This window comes from Phocoena phocoena, chromosome 11 (assembly GCF_963924675.1).
Source record: "Phocoena phocoena chromosome 11, mPhoPho1.1, whole genome shotgun sequence".
NCBI classification, from domain to species: domain Eukaryota; kingdom Metazoa; phylum Chordata; class Mammalia; order Artiodactyla; family Phocoenidae; genus Phocoena; species Phocoena phocoena.
In genome coordinates, this window is record NC_089229.1 from 17,460,535 (window position 1) to 17,473,707 (window position 13,173).

The 13,173-nt window shown below is 47.8% G+C and overlaps 1 protein-coding gene across 2 annotated transcripts in view; it reads right to left on the reverse strand.

Moving 5' to 3' along the window:
- The window catches only part of CHST11 (carbohydrate sulfotransferase 11), a 283,890-nt gene that overhangs the window by 80,688 nt on the left and 190,029 nt on the right, over positions 1-13,173 (reverse strand). The window lies entirely within an intron of this gene.

Genomic DNA, 13,173 nt, shown 5'->3' on the forward strand with positions numbered 1-13,173 from the left:
TGTCAGCGATTATTATCATAAATGCCCCTCCGTGAGTGCGGCAATGTCCCAGCACTGGGTGATGGCCGTAGATAACAGCCAAGGTCCCTGTTCCCTTAGAGATTATGTTCCAGAGGCAGTGAGAGAGACACCAGACAAATAAATGAGCAAAGACCATTTCTGATGGTGATAAGTGCTGTGAAGACAATACAACAAGGCAATGAAACAAGGAGTGATGGGAGGATGGAAGGCCTCTTGGGGGAGGTGAAATTTCATTTGAGACTTGACAAGAAGGAGCCCACCACATGGAGATCCACGGGGATGTGTGCTCCAAGACTGCAATGGCCACCGCCCGAGTCCCATGGTGGGAATGTTTGAGGGACGTGCCTAGTGGGCAGGGTGATACGAGATGCGGTTGGCAGAAAAAGAAGGCTCCTCAGGAAACAAAGATTTCACTTTCCCTTTGCCTCCCAACCTCCAACTGCCCATCTTTTGGCAACACGGTACCCAAGGTGGCCACGCCCCATGTCTGAAATTCTGTGACAGCTCAGAGGGCCTGGACTTCCCTTGCTTTCTCTCTGTTTTACTCCCCTCAGATTCCCAGTGGTTCCTCCCACTTTCACATGGACACCTTGAAAGATTTATACCCAATTCCTCCTGGAAACATAATATAACCTGTGAAAGGCTGATCAAACAGGGTTGCTATTTAGGCCCTGGGCCTCGATAGGGGCCGTAAAATATCTTGTGCCTCTTTTAATATAAACGCTGTTACAAAAGACTGCCTTGATCTGTAGCCTTCACAATAAAATACTGTTGGACAAGCTAATCCTGGCTCCCCGTCCCTTTCTGGTTCACACCTAACATCTGGTCAGCTGAATAACCCTTTTGTTCCCAACCGAGTCCAGTTCTGGTGAGTGGGAACCAGGCTGGGATTTTTTCCTGCTTTTTGTAGGCCATTATCAGGGACCCCTTGACCTGCATGCTAAGACCCTTGTTCATTTTTTACCAGGACACTGGGCTCTGTTTGTTGCTACAAGAGCATTAAAAATAATTTGAAAGTAATCTTCAAGAGAATAATGGTTCCCATTTTTGAGAGCCAGTCAGGACCAGGCATTTTACACACATTACTTCATTTTGTGCTCTTATTGGCCCCACAGAACGGGTGCTGAAGCTTTTATTTTTCAGATGAGGAAAGGAGAAGATGGGGCACAAAGAAATGAAACGCTTGGCCTGGGCTCACAGGTCAGTAAAGAGAGGGGCCGGGGATTAGGACTAAATCCACCGTGCCCTAAAGCCAACCACACGGCAGCTCAAGAAAGGAGAACATGGCCAGGACGGAGGCATCGATGGCCCCCCAAAGAGTCCACGCCCTCATCCTGGGACCTGTGAATGTGTGACCTCAGGTGGCAAAAAGAGACTCTGCCGATGTAAGGATCTTGAGTTGGAAAGATTATCCTGGATTATTCAGCTGATAATCACATGGGTCCTTAGAAGATGGAGGCAGGAGGCTTAGAGTCAAAGCAGATGTGACAGCAGAAGCAGAGGTTGGAATGATGCGGCCACCAGCCAAGGAATGCAGGCAGCCTCTAGAAGCTGGGAAACGCAAGCAACAGATTCTCCCCTAGATTCTCCAGAAGGGACTCAGAGTTGCTGACAACTTGATTTTAGCCCCATCAGACCCATTTCAGAATGTAAAATAATACATCTGTATTGTTTTAAGCCCCTAATTCGTGATAATTTGGGACAGCAAGCTAGTACACCATCCACAAACCAAAGGCCGGTCGGTCTCTTGCCCAAATGAGATAATGGCTCAAAAATCAAACTGATGTAGAAACAGGAACCACTGAGCAGTTTCCCTCTTGTGCAGACAACACCACCCACGATGACAGGTTGAGATGTGTGAGGGTACAGGATGTGAGCCCCGCCGCCGGAGGCAGAGCTGGGCTTGAGCCCGCACACCGACCTGCACTAATGTACACGTGACCCTGAGCCAGCCCCCAAGCCTCTCAGCCCGAGTTCCAGATCCACCTCCACCAGAAAGTTCTTTAAGGCATTAACAGTAATTAACATCACCAAGCGCTCACAGCTCGCCAGATAGCGTGCTTCGTACAAAACACATATTATCCCACTTGAACCTCAGAACAACCCTGTAAGAGGTGTGATGTTATGAATGTCACTCTACAGGAGAGGAAGCCGAGGCCCAGGGCAGTAACTTGCTCAGTCAAGTACATGGCTTAGGACCAGGAGTCTGACCTCAGAGCCGGCAGTTCTTCAATCGCTAACGCAGGATGCCTGGCACTTAGTAAGCACTCAGCTCGAAGAGCAGGTGTTGCCGTTAGTATTATTACTGCTACTGTTACTCCTGGCCCCAGTCAACTTCTTGGATCCCGAGGGTAGTAATGCATCCTACTGATACTACGTAGCAAAGAGAAAAAGAGAGAAAAACAAAGATTGGAAAGCCAGAACTCTTCATCATCCAGGTGGAAAAGGGCCAGGCTCCACGCGAGGCAATTTGAGACCATGCTTCATGTTACAGAGGAAGCGCGTGAAGGTTCACAGCTCCCGCCGAGGAGCTGAAATGATTGATGTCTGTTATCGTTTCCTAATTAGATCTACCACAGTGGTAAATGATTCTGTTTCATACATAATGATGATTATCATCAGCCATTTCTCATTCAATTTTAAAAGTATTTCTTTACAATCTTTTCGGCCAGAATGTTCAATATACATAAGATTAGGGTGATCGCCACTAAAAACATATGCTGTTATAATACAGATACCTATATAAGATTTACCTAAGCAAAGTATAGTTTCAAATACATCTTGAGAGCTATACAACACCTTCCTTCAGAAAAATGCAAAGCATTTTTTATTTTACTTTTCAAGTTACTGTATACTGAGACTTGATGTCGCGCCTGGCACTTTATATACATTAGCATATTTAATGTGTTAAATGTTACTAACCCCCAAAAACTAAGGCTCAGAGAGGTGATGTGGCTTGCCCAGGTCACACAGCATTCGAGATTGAAAAACCATACTCTTCAATGTGCATCCTTTCATACTATGCACAAGTATGAAGACGAGGGCATTACAGTGTAGATGGGGAAACCAATAAGAGAAAAAGCTGCACTACTCTCAGCCAGGGGGGCAAAGAAAATGTTCCAGCTTGCTAGCAAAGACTGAGGTCCCTCAGGTAACAGGAAAAGCCATTCAACATTCAATTAATTCTATAAAACATTCATGGAACTCTGTGCCTCCTAGGAACTGTTGCAGACATTTAATGAGGGGCTCAAATCCAGCTGTTGAACTTCAAGGGCCTAGGTTCGAATTCCAGAAGTTACTGAACTCTTTGGGCCTCATTTCTTTTTTTTCTTTTAACAGCTTTATTGGAGTATAATTGCTTCACAATGGTGCGTTAGTTTCTGCTTTATAACAAAGTGAATCAGCTATATGTATACATACATCCCCATATCTCCTCCCTCTTGCGTCTCCCACCCACCCTCCCTAACCCACCCCTCTCTTTCCTCATTTGTAAAATGGGGATCGTAACAGGACCTACATCATTAGGATGGGAGGATGGAAAGTAAAGTGCTGAGGACAGTGTCTGGCAGAGCCAGGGTGATGGAAGAGTGGTTGTACTATAGACATATTAGCTCTTGTAGGATTTATGATCTGGTTCCCGCCCACTGTGACAGACCACTGAGGGGGACGATGCAGCATTTTCATGAAAGGTTAGGAGTTTCAGGCACACCAAGTTAGAATTTACCTGAAAATCTTTTAACTAATAGAACAGTTCTGATTTGCTTAGATATTGATGAACTTCCTCCCCAAATGTGCCAGCAAGAAACTGCTCAGGGACAGCAGCCTGGAATGCACAACCTTACCTGTGCTGGAAACTGAAGAAAAGTTAGGCTCAGAGGAGGAAACTGACTAAAACTAACTGCAAGCCATTCACTACAGGCTGGGGAGAGCTGACAGCAGAGAAAATCCAAGCAGCAGTAAAGACACAGGCAGGGAAGAGAGAAGCCACCAGTGTTTGTGAAGTAGCCGTAAACTGTACACATGCTGTTTTTTTACTGTTCAGCCAACGTGGATTGATGTAAACCGTGCGTCACACGACTGACTACTTTTAATCTTTTAGCAGCCTTGCCAGGGGGGACGTTCTAACAGGCTCAGAGAGATTAAGGAACTTGTCCAAGGTCACACAGCAACAAATTCCAAGAAGTCGAGACATAAAAGGCCAGCACATTAGAAGAATACACTAAATGTAAAATGAGCAGTCTAGGGACTTCCGTGGCGGTCCAGTGGTTAAGACTTCACCTTCCCAGGCAGGGGGTGCAGGTTCGATCCCTGGTCGGGGAGCTAAGATCCCACGTGCCTCGGGCCCAAAAAACCAAAACATAAAACAGAAGCAGTATTGTAACAAACTTAATGAAGACTTTAGAAGTAAAATAAACCAAAGTGAGCGGTCTAGGAAAGTCTCATTGTGTGATGTAGGTTCCAATAGTGATTCCAATGCCATGATGATAATCACCATAAAAATGGCTAATATTTAGACAGTGCTTGCTATGCACCAGATGGCACTCAAAGGATTGCACTTGCGGGAACTCATTTAACCCTCACAACAAGCCTATGGTAGGGACTATGATTATTATTCCCATTTTACAGGTGAAGAAACAGGTCCAAAGAGGTTAAGTAACCTGTCAAACAGCTGGAAATAGATACCACCAGATGTTTATTCTTGAGAAAATGCTTTAGGCGCATCATAGAAAACCTCCTCAAGTCAGTGTTAATCCACGTAACAAACCTTTCCATTAAGAGGTGACCTGCACTGAATGCGCCCCCCTCCCAAATATATCCACATCCAAATTCTTGGAACCTCCGAATGATTTGGAAAAAGGCTCTTTGCGATGTGATAAAGTTAAGGCTCTTGAGATGAGACCATCCTTGATCACCAGAGTGAACCCTAAATCCAATGATAAATGTCTTTGTAAGAGACAGAGGAGGAGGTGGCAACGTGAGGATGAAGCCTCAGGTCCCGGGCAGCCAGGAGCCACCAGCAGTTGGGAAAGGTAAAGTGAATTCTCCCCTAAAGCCTCCAGAGGGAGCACAGTCCTGGCCTCTAGAACCGACAGAGAATACATTTCGGTTGTTTGAAGCCACCTGGCTTGTGGGGGCTTGTCACGGCAGCCTGAGGCAAGCAGCAGGGAAGGGAAGACTCAGCGTCAGGAGTTGAGGCTCATGTCAGGCCTGGGTGTCTGGGTGGACGCAGTGGAGGGGATGGCACTGAGTGAGTGGCGTGGGTGACCACCGTCTGGAAGCTGCAGGAGGAGACTCGCGGTTGATATAACAGCCAGCTTTCCAGCCAGGAGAGCTGTGGGCAGTGCGTGCACTCCCAGTCGTGCCCGTCGCAGGGGGTCGTCTTGCCCGCTTGGGAGGTTATTCCTCCCGAGGTCTGTTTGGAGGTGGAACGGGTGGGGGTCTGACGCCAACCCCACTCACATGTTCTCCCACTGAAGAAGGCCAGGGCCAGGCAGGCGGCGAGCTCGCAGAAACACTTGCTCACAGAATCCACGGACACAAGTCGCACGGTATCTCATAAAGTGTTTTTCCTTTAAAGTTTTTCGTTCACTGTAGTATTTTAGCAGAATGTGCCAGGAGGCAGAAAGCAACAACCTTTTTGTTCTCCATTTCTGGAGCTAGGTGGCTCTTCCCCGCCCTTCTCCGCATGGTCACCTGCAGTAAGATAGCTGGACAGCGGGGACAGCGCGGAGTTGTACATGTCACTCTTATGAGCTGTTCCTCCATGTGCTAGAGCCAACCTTGGAAACTGTTCCACGGCCCCCTTATTCCTGCAGTTTCCATCCCACTGTGTGGACCAGATGGACCTCGGGGAGTCTGTAGGTGCCACGCACGTGCCTTGTTCACCGTCCATTGGAAACAACGGCCCTTGTACCACCCTGGCAGTCTCACAGTCAAGACCCAAAACCTGGGCTGCCCTAAACTGTATCAAAATATCTCGAACCAGAGCAGAAATCTTAGCATTCTTTCCTCCAAGGCTGATAATTAAAATACTATTTTCTAACCAGTATTGATATGGTGTCCCTGACCAATCAGAAGAGATGCTGGCGGTGACCCCAGTTACAGGGAGGAAAGCGCTGAGTCACTGCCCGGTTGGCCAGCTTCAGGGTTCCCGCTGCCACACACCTACAAGGGACACAGGGGGCATCCTCTGGGCTGTTGAAAAGACTCCGCTTATTTTGTGCAATATGGAAGAAAGAGAGGAGAGAGAAGTGAACAAAATTGTTTCAGTGAAATGTCTAAATATCAAATCATAAGTTAAAGGGAGCCTTTCTGGAAGGAAAGGAGTCTTCCGGAAACAAATTATCACCTTGCTGGTAACAGTGGCCCTTTCTCCATGACCACTGTTCCCTGAAGTTGAATAGGATACTGTTCTGGCTCTTGATTTGCTGCCAGACCCTCGGGGGAAGGAAGCCGATGAGTAAATCACTGATTACAGTCCAGTCTAATAAGTGCTTCTGTGACGAAAATCATGATAATAATAGTAATGATAGGTGGCCAGACAGTCTAAATATTTTATATGGATCGTCTCACTGAATATTCCTAACCACCCACGCAAGAGGGGCTAATAATGGCTCCACTCTGCAAATGAGGAAACCAAGGCAGAACAAATCACTTGCAGAGTCAAGATGTCAATCAAGCAGCCTGGCTCTGACCTGCCCGCCCCCCGCGCCCCCGCTTCCCCCTGCATCCCTTGGTTAGGCTCCCAGCAGGACAGAACTGTAATACGTGATCAGAGTGGAGATCACAGGAGGCTTCCAGGAGGAGGGGATGCAGAACAACAGACTAGATGTAATGAAGCTACAGAAGAAAGATCACCTGCCCCCACCCTGTGTTAATGAGAAAAGATACGACTTGCCATTTGCCTCTGTTTTAATTCAAACCTTCCAATCTGGTGCTTATCTTTTCATCTCCATACCTGGTCTTAGGGCTCACATTTGCCCATCACCTTGAGAAGGCAGGTCAGGAAAACCATTGTTGTTTTTTGGGTAATCCACACATGGGAAATCAAAGTAAGTGAAAAAGAAGAAGCAGAAACACTAAGCCAGGAGTGTGGTGTGTGTGTGTGTGATCCACGAAGAGGGTTGAGTTGGGGACACGGGGGAGATGGAAGCAGTTCGTGGAGGGACGTGAATGGAAAAGGGAGGAAGGAGGAAGGACCACTCTGTCCGAGGGGGCAGACGCTGCTTGTAGATTTTTTTTTTTTTTTTTGCGGTACACAGGCCTCTCACCGCTGTGGCCTCTCCCGTTGCGGAGCACAGGCTCTGGATGCGCAGGCTCAGTGGCCATGGCTCATGGGCCCAGCCGCTCCACGGCATGTGGGATCTTCCTGGACTGGGGCATGAACCCACGTCCCCTGCATCGGCAGGTGGACTCTCAACCACTGCGCCACCAGGGAAGCCCAAATGGAGATTTTGAGCCTTGGTTTTGAGCACCGTTTCTGCTGCGGGTCCCCTAGAGAGGGCCTCCCTTACCATCTCAAGGACAGAGGGTAGTCAGCAGACCACGGGACTTTCTGTGGACTGTTCCAGCTACAGTGCACCTGGGGAGGGGACACCCTTCTCCTTCCTCTTCCTATCAGGTGAGTAGGACCTTCAGGAAGCTGAGTGGAGAGTCCAGACTCTTCCAAGTTCTTGGCAAACTTCTGCTGCTGTCCAGCTATTGGCTTGCTCAGGTTTGAGGTAAGGAGGGAGGGAGAGAGTTTGATTTATCAAGTGCCTCTTGCTACGGAAGGGTGGGAGTGTGTGTGTGTGTGTGTGTGTGTGTGCGCGTGTTTTCTCTCTCAATCACGATTGGTTTCATCAAGCCCTTTCTAAGTACCAGGCACTAGCACTCTGTGTGCATTAACCCAGTTAGTTCTCACTCCCTTTTGAGGATTCCCTGTTATTCCGAACTTAAAGTTAACTCACAAAATAGAGAGGCCTAGACCACGGCATGAGGAAGTGGCAGAGCTGGGATTTGAACCCAGGTTGTCTGGCTTCTAGAGCAGTAAGGTAGGCGCTGTTATCGTACCCTTTTTACGCATGAAAAACAAAAGTTCTGGAGAAGATGAGAACTGTGCCCAGGGTCACAGTGCTCTTTGGCAGAGCATGGGTTGATCTCAGGGTCAACCTGGATGCAAAGATCGGGCATGCTCCCTGACCTCCAAGGTTGCTGTCGCATGTGCTGGAAGCCCTCGCAGTCCGGCGTGGAAACGGGGAGCGGTCTGCAAACGGGAGTGTGGCCTGGACCTGGGAGGCGCCTAGTGAACGTTTATGGCCAGCCTGCATGAAGAATGAACAAAACCTCAGCTAACGCGCCCAGGTCTGGAGGCTGCATTCAGAATCCAGCCTCGGGGGCAGCGGAAGGACCCAGGAGCATCCTTTTTCAGAGAGAGAGAGAGAAAAAAAATCACTTGCACATTTCTGAAAGCCGGAGGGGGAAAGGATTCAAAACAAGCAAAGTTCTCCAAATAGCGATAAATACCTTAAATTACCCAGCAAGTTTAAAAGCCTTCATACTGCTCTTTCTCCCAGAACAGGAACAGGCTCCTGATTGTGGCTGTTTAGAATGGAACATTCAGGAGGGTGTGGAGCCAGAGGGGCAGGAGAAGTGGGGAGGGCGGAGGGGGGAGGGGGGAGGAAAAGGCTCGGGTGCCCAGGAACACTCAGCCCAGCTGGCTGGCAGGAGACAGCGGCAATTGTACAGGTTTGCTGCTTGCAGAGGGCTGTGCGCCTAAGGCGCACTGGAGCTGGGGACCCCCCTGGATCCTGGGGGAAGTCAACCTCGCTCATGAAAATGGAAGAGAGAAATGGCAGGGCTGCCAGGGCTGCTTGAGGATGCCTTCGTTTCTGAAACCCAGAGTTGCCTGGGGCTTCTCTGTTCTTAGAGGAAGACAACTGTACTGGTTCCAAAATAGAGAGAGGACAGTTCATGGAGGGCTAGAAATCCCCACAACCCATCACCCTCTGAAAAGTGCGGGTTTCGGTCAGCTTCTGCCTCTTCTGCCAGGACCCATACTTCTCCGGGGGCTGCTGCCATCAGACTGGTACGAATTACTGCCGATCACCCCAGGCGCACAGTAAATGTTCACAGGCAAGATACCGGGAAGGACCTGGGAAGCCTCTTCCCTGATCACCACACAGCTGATCTCTAGCCCCAGATAAGATACACATCACTACGGAGAATGTATGCTGTCCCTACTCGTGTGGTCAGCTGCTGCTCCTGGACCAGAGGCAATCACAGGCCATCTAGCGGGATCCACTAGCTCAGCTGACAGCTCATTGTGAGATCGGCATCTTGGGAGTGGGTTCAAACACCTGTGACCTTAGAGCAGTTACGTAATGCTCTGTGTCTCTGTCTCCACATATGTAAAATGTGGGTAATAACAGTACCTACCACCTAGGGTTGTTATGAAGATTAAGTGATTTAGTATGTATAAAGTGCTTACCATTTACCTGGGTACTTATAAGACTGACATATATTATCTCATTGAATCCCTATATGACCCTATGAGGGGTGCTAACATTGTCCTCTTTTCTTGAGTAAACTGACTTCCAGCAACGTTAAGTCACTGGCTCAAGGTCAATGGCAAATGGTTTTGGGGGGCAGAAGGAGTGCTGGGGTTGGAACCCAAATATTCTGACTCTAGCTTCTATGAGAAGTTATACTGGCTACACTGCCTCCCGAAGAGAATACCCCATGAATCCAGCTCTTTTAGAATCAGTACTTTCAACTGTGGCTGAACACGCAAATTATCTCTGGGGATTTAAAAAAATACGAACTCCTGGGCCCTCACCTCCAGAGATTCTGATTCAGTAAGTCTGGGTGGCTCAAGTGGTGGAAAGGCCCTCCAGGCAATTTGGATGTGTGACAATAAGCAATATCACCTGGGCCCTCAGGCAGCGCCAAGAAGCTGACACGCCTCCTTCTATCCTCACAACCTTTAAGGGTAGGACCATTACTACCCCTGCTTTACAGATGAGGAAATTGAGGCCCAGGGGAGTTCATGGATGCCCAAGGTGATAAATGAGTATAGGAAGCAGAGGCTGGATGAATGCTAGAGTCCCTTCTAGTTTCAACATCCTGCTCTGTATGGAGACATGGATAAACAGGTCAGGGCCACTGTCCCACGGTGCCCTGTCTCCACTGGGCCCCTTCTCAACAAAGGGCGAAATTCTGTCCTTGATTGAGATGCAAGATAAGGGCTGGCATGAAACTCCAAGGGCCAGAGTTTTTGAGAGCATATGTGTTATTACCATATAACATTTATCTAGAGCTAGACCCATGTTCTAGCAAAACCCGTGGAAGACACAGCCTAGGCGTGCAATCTGAGAGCTGGAGGACCCATGGGAGATAGAACACCAAGTCGTGGGGGCTGAGGCTACATGACTCTCACATTTTATTACAAAAATAGTGGCCAGGGGCTTCCCTGGTGGCGTCGTGGTTGAGAGTCCGCCTGCCGATGCAGGGGACACGGGTTCATGACCCGGTCCGGGAAGATCCCACATGCCACGGAGCGGCTGGGCCCGTGAGCCATGGCCGCTGAGCCTGCACGTCCGGCGCCTGTACTCCGCAACGGGAGAGTCCACAACAGTGAGAGGCTCGGGTACCGCAAAAAAAAAAAAAAAAAAAAAGTGACCAGGGAGGTGGACACCTGCAGACCTCCGTGGCACCAAGATGCTGTCAACATTTTATGAGAGAGGCTAGAAGAACCTTAATGTTTGCAGTCAACAGTTCAAGTCAAATGACTATTAAGAACCGGAGTCCCTGCTGGACCAAATGCACTAAACCGAACGATTCTTGCAGACGAGTCAGGACCACTTGCCTCTCAAAATACAGTTGCATCATTTAGTGCAAGTTCTGTAAATGGAAATGGCTATGTTCATTAAGTAACCGTCAGGTTAATGGAATGTTTCATTCAACAAGTATTTTTAAGGCACCTACTATTTGCCAGGCAGGAGGAATATGACCAAGAGTCCTTGCCAGCTACCCTTGGCATAGTTTTGGAGAACAGGATGGGGCAGCAACTTATCGTTCTGGGCTCTCTCCAGATCCCACCACATATAGGACCGTAGAACTGTGGACACAGTGGTTATCACACCACTCCTCACCCCTCTGACCCCAACCTACCTCTACACATTGGATGCTCCTATCTGCGCCTCCTTCTCTCCCTTCCCTCTCCTCCTCCTTTTCCTTTCTTTCCTTCTTTGTTTAATCAAGAAACGTTTGTTAGCCATCCATTGTATTGCAGAGCAAAATCTGTATTTCAGGCGTGATGAGCCTTGAATACTGAATTTGGATACCAGTGTAGCAAGGTGCCCCTATTATTCCATCCCATTTTATTTGTCCATAATCACACCCTCTAGAATGCAACATGCAGACAGATGCAGAGGTTGCAAAAATGCAGAGTCCCAAGAACAACAGAAGGAAACTGGAGAGTCTCATCTTAATAAAATCTTGTTTTGGCAAGGCAGAACTCAAGGCAGAGGGGGCTGCAGGAGGCTGCCCATGTTTCACAATAGCCCCTGGTCTTCTGTATTGTGTTTTGGATAAAAGAAACCCGAAACTTCTTTTATTAAATTTCTCTATTCTTGCCTCCATCCAAAGTTCAATCGTTTTGGAAAGTCTGAGGAAAACAGGTGTTTTTCAGTGAGAGAGAAGCTACACTTGCCACAATTTCATAATACAAAATATGTTTAACCCCTACTTAAACAGAACTTGAAACTGGTAGTTATTTAAAGTATCCCAATGTCAGTTCTACGTATGTTGGTCTAAATATGCTAAGAAAGAAGGGAGGGAGGAAGGATGGAAGGAAACAACGAAGGGGGGAAAAACACATAAAGCGGATATTTGCTCTGTATCCAGAGAAAAATTATAAATTTTTGTTTCAAATTTACAAGTGGAGATAGGCAGAAAAAAGTTAAAAATTAGGAATGCTAATACTTACATGTATTGACCATACATGGGCACAGCACTGCAGATTGATTACCTAAGCTAATGGTCAGAATGACTCCATGAATAGTTACTCTTATTACCCCAAATTTACAGAGGAGATGGAGGCACAAAGAGGATACACAACTTGCCCAAAGCCATACACGTGCCAAACACCTAGGCAGCATGACCCCAGAACCTGCACTTGTAACTTCCACACGCAACTACCTCCACGTAGATGGCAGTTTGAAATGAGAGTCTTCCAGATGATGGTACATTTTAAAATGATGGTCAGGTGACATTACTTCCTTCTTTTCTTCCTATACTGCCCCTTGCTCCCCTCCCAAAGCTCCATTTTCCCCCAAATCCTGAGATGAATGTTATTATTACAGCCTTTCACAGATGTAAAAATAAGCCCAGTGGAGGACAGTAACTTAACCAAAGCCACACAGCTAACAGACTGGGTAGACAGAGCCAGACCTCAGATTCAGGCTGTTCCCATACATCTGGAATCAACTCAAGAGTGGCCAGACTACCTAGAGAGATGACAGCAGGGAGGGGAAAATGAAGATGAGAGGGCTTGTGGAGGAACCTCCTGCTCTATGTTAACTGGAAGATGTGTCTGCAGCACTCAGGCAGAGCCAGGAGCCGCTGTCTGTTTCTTTCTGAATAGCAAGGGGGTCGACCACATCCGTTAATATAATTAACCTCCAAGGTTTGCCCCAGCGTTGGGGTTATTAAAAATATTTTGGTATCTTTAAAAAGCCACATACAGTGTAGTTGCATAAGTGTAATGAAGGGGCCTAGGCTGGTGACATGGAAATGTCTGCATGGAATGCTTCTAGCAATTTCATAAGTGGCACATGTAAAACTTTAGGATGTCACAAGTCCCACTGGAAGAATTATTTCCCTATAAATCTACGGCGGTCTTAGGAAGTCGAAATGGCATCATAAAAAAAAAAAAAAAAACAACCCCACTTCCCTGGAAAAAACGCAGCCTACTCCGTCTGACGGGGGGAGTGGAGGCTGTTCACACTTGCAGCATTTTACGGTCACTGCCGCCGGCATCCAGTGAGGTACCTCCTCCTGCTGAATGCTGCTGCTGGGCTCTGAGGTGTATTTTACTGGCAAAAATAAATTTTACCTTTTTACACAAAGCCATGCTTCTCTAGAACACACAATGAGGGAGGGGAATATCGT